The sequence below is a fragment of the Cebus imitator genome, unplaced genomic scaffold (assembly GCF_001604975.1).
Source record: "Cebus imitator isolate Cc_AM_T3 unplaced genomic scaffold, Cebus_imitator-1.0 Scaffold858, whole genome shotgun sequence".
Taxonomy (NCBI): domain Eukaryota; kingdom Metazoa; phylum Chordata; class Mammalia; order Primates; family Cebidae; genus Cebus; species Cebus imitator.
Window position 1 is genome coordinate 272,058 of NW_016108173.1, and position 4,290 is coordinate 276,347.

The 4,290-nt window shown below is 47.9% G+C and overlaps 1 pseudogene; it reads left to right on the forward strand.

The window, feature by feature from the left end:
* Positions 1-1,267: 1,267 nt before the first annotated feature.
* Positions 1,268-4,283, forward strand: LOC108297900 (annotated as a pseudogene).
* Positions 4,284-4,290: the final 7 nt, after the last annotated feature.

Below are 4,290 nucleotides of genomic sequence, written 5' to 3' on the forward strand. Positions count from 1 at the left end.
ACTAGAAATAGTAACTTTCACTTGTCATTGCTTTATTTTATAATTATCTCTATTTAAATTTTGTATCAGCCCACTACTGGGTATCTGCTTAGAGGAAAAGGAGTTATATGAAAAAGATACCTGTACACACATTTACAGCAGCACGATTTGCAGTTGTAAATATTTGAAATCAGGTTAAATGTCTATGAGCCAATGAGGGGACCAAAAAATGTGGTATATATATGCCGTGGAATACTACTCAGCCCTAAAAGAGAACCAAATAACGGCATTTGCAGTAAGCTGGATGAAGTTAGAGATGAGTATTCTAAGTGAAGTAACTCAAGAATAAAAAAATAAATATTGTATGTTCTCAGTTATAAGTGGGAGCTAAGCTATGAGGGTGCAAAGATATAAGAATGACGTAATAGACTTTGGGGATTCAGAGGGAAAGTTGGGGGGCAAGGGATAAAGGCTACACATTGAGTACAGTGTATACTGCTTGTCATGGGTACATCAAAATCTCAGAAATCACCACTAAAGAACTTTTCCATGTAACCAAAAACACCTGTTTCCCAAAAACCATTGAAATAAAATAGTATACATGAAAAAAATGAATGTGATGGTCTTCAGGCATGACATTCCCTGGGTTTCATAAGGGAGAAAAACAGAGTTAAAATCAAACACATGGATAGGTAGTCAGAACAAGGTCCATCATTACATAGTAAAATTAATACAAGGGCAAACATTCATGAGTGGAGTCCATTTGGAAGAGCCTGCAGAGACGATGTATGTCTTCCCGCACACATAACTCACGTTAGAGAGAAAATGTGTAATTTTACTCAGCGTGAAAATATCTTCAGAAATAACTCAATCCATGCTGTGCAGATGCAGTCCTGTACTGTAGAGACAAAGAATAAGAATCATCAAAGTGGAAAAACCTCTGCCCCTGCTCCAAATTCTGGTTCACACAGGAGAAGTACTACTGGAGAGAAAAGCCAAACATGCCTCAAATGTGGGAAAGCTTTTACTCATCAGTCGTTTCTTATGAGACATATGAAAATTCACACCGGAGAGAGACCTTATGAATGCATCAAAGAGAGAAAGGCTTTAGATATTCCCTGCACTTTAGTAAACATTTAAGAGAGAACGTTGCGGCGCAAGTGGCGCCGCGCCTGTTGCTGAACCTTCAAGATCTGCGGTCTGGGGTCTGGTTGAAAGACGGCGGCCCGCGCTACCCCGTTTAAGTACATTGGTGAAAATCAGGATCCTACCTTAAGACACTTGCAAAATGGGTGTCTATCCAGAGCGCGTCCGCGTGGCCCGAGAAGGGGGGCGAAATCAGGAAGATGATGGAGGTTGCCGCTGCAGACGTCAGGCAGTTGCGCGGCTCTGTGGAACGGGCGGACGTGGGAAACCAAAGCTCCGTGATGGCTCGGAGATCCCGCTCCCTCCTATTCTGCTCGGCAGCCTGGGCTCCGACCCACGGAAGAAGACGGTGTGCCTTTGCGGGCCCCGGGATGTGCAGCCTGCGGCCCTGGAGGACTGCCGGGACACGAGCCTTCGCCCTGGTGGAGCGCGATGGGAAGCTGCACGGGGAGGTTCCACTGATGGGAAGGGCCGGTGGCCGGGTGGGCGAATGGCCTGGGAGTGTAAGAGAAAACAGACCGGGAGATTCCTGTCAACGCCCGGTTCTGCCCCGACGGCATGGAGGAGTCAGGCTCTGAGGGCCTAGGCGAGCTGATTTTCGCCCAGAAAGACAGCTTCTTTAAGGCCGTGGACTGTGTCGGCATCTCTGACAACTACTGGCTGGGGAAGAAGCAGCCCTGCATCGCCTCCGGCCTCAGGGGCACCTGCTGCTTCTTCATCGAGGTGGCGTGCNAATTTTATTCAATAAATGTCTTTGTTTTACTACTAGAAATAGTAACTTTCACTTGTCATTGCTTTATTTTATAATTAGATCTATTTAAATTTTGTATCAGCCCACTACTGGGCATCTGCTTAGAGGAAAAGGAGTCGTATGAAAAAGATACCTGTACACACATTTGCAGCAGCACAATTTGCAGTTGTAAATATATGAAACCAGGTTAAATGTCTATGAGCCAATGAGGGGACCAAAACGTGGTATATATATGCGTGGAATACTCCTCAGCCCTAAAAGAGAACCAAATAATGGCATTTGCAGTAAGCTGGATGAAGTTAGAGATGAGTATTCTAAGTGAAGTCACTCAAGAATAAAAAAACAAATATTGTATGTTCTCACTTATAAGTGAGAGCTAAGCTATGAGGGTGCAAAGATACAAGAATGACATAATAGACTTTGGGGATTCAGAGGGAAAGTTGAGGGGCAAGGGATAAAAGGCTACACATTGAGTACAGTGTATACTCCTTGAGTCACGGGTACATCAAAATCTCAGAAATCACCACTAAAGAACTTTTCCATGTAACCAAAAACACCTGTTTCCCAAAAACCATTGAAATAAAATAGTATACATGAAAAAAATGAATGTGATGGTCTTCAGGCACGACATTCCCTGGGTTTCATAAGGGAGAAAAACAGAGCTAAAATCAAACACATGGATAGGTAGTCAGAACAAGGTCCATCATTACATAGTAAAATTAATACAAGGGCAAACATTCATGAGTGGAGTCCATTTGGAAGAGCCTGCAGAGACGATGTATGTCTTTGGGCACACATAACTCACGTTAGGGAGAAAATGTGTAATTTTACTCAACGTGAAAATATCTTCAGAAATAACTCAGTCCATGCTGTGCAGGTGCAGTCCTGTACTGTAGAGACAAAGAATAAGAATCATCAAAGTGGAAAAACCTTTGCCCCTGCTCCAAATTCTGGTTCACACAGAAGAAGTACTACTGGAGAGAAAAGCCAAACATGCCCCAAATGTGGGAAAGCCTTTACTCATCAGTCGTTTCTTACGAGACATATGAAAATTCACACCGGAGAGAGACCTTATGAATGCATCAAAGAGAGAAAGGCTTTAGATATTCCCTGCACTTTAGTAAACATTTAAGAAAGAACGTTGCGGCGGAAGCGGAGCCGCGCCTGCTGCTAAACCTTTAAGATCTGCGGTCTGGGGTCTGGTTGAAACACGGTGGCCCTCGCTACCCCGTTTAAGTACATTGGTGAAAATCAGGATCCTACCTTAAGAAACTTGCAAAATGGGTGTCTATCCAGAGCGCGTCCGCCTGGCCCAAGAAGGGAGGCGAAATCAGGAAGATGATGGAGGTTGCCGCTGCAGACGTCGGGCAGTTGCGCGGCTCTGTGGAGCTGGTGGACGTGGGAAACCAAAGCTCCGTGATGGCTCGGAGATCCCGCTCCCTCCTATTCTGCTCGGCAGCCTGGGCTCCGACCCACGGAAGAAGACGGTGTGCCTTTGCGGGCCCCGGGACGTGCAGCCTGTGGCGCTGGAGAACGGCCGGGACACGAGCCCTTCGCCCTGGTGGAGCGCGATGGGAAGCTGCACCAGGAGGTTCCACTGATGGGAAGGGCCGGTGCCCGGGTGGGCGAATGTCCTGGGAGTGTAAGAGAAAACAGACCGGGAGATTCCTGTCAACGCCCGGTTCTGCCCCGATAGCATGGAGGAGTCAGGCTCTGAGGGCCTAGGCGAGCTGATTTTCTCCCAGAAAGACAGCATCTTTAAGGCCGTGGACTGTGTCGGCATCTCTGACAACTACTGGCTGGGGAAGAAGCAGCCCTGCATCGCCTCCGGCCTCAGGGGCATCTGCTGCTTCTTCATCGAGGTGGCGTGCAGCAGCAGAGACCTGCATTCCGGGGTGTACGGGGGCTCGGTGCATGAGGCCATGGCTGCTCTGGTTTTGCTGATGGGCTCTTTAGTGGACAAGAGGGGGAACATCCTGATCCCTGGAATTAACGAGGCTGTGGCTGCTGTGACGGAAGAGGAGGACAAGCTGTACGAGGACATTGACTTTGACAGGGAGCAGTTTGCCAGGGACCTGCGGGCGCACACCCTCCTGCACTGCTGCAAGAAAGACATCCTCATGCACCGATGGCGGTACCCGTCTCTCTCCCTCCATGGCATTGAAGCCGCCTTCTCTGGGTCGGGGGCCAAGACTGTGATTCCCAGGAAGGTGGTCTGCAAGTTCTCCATCAGGCTCGTGCTGAACATGACTTCCGAAGTCGTCAGCGAGCAGGTCACAAGCTATCTAACTCAGAAGTTTGCTGAACTCCACGGCCCCAACAAGTTCAAGGTGGGAAGCTGTGGGTCTCGGACTTCAGACACCCTCATTACATGGCTGGGAAAAGAGCTCTGAAAACAGTTTTTGGTGTTGAGC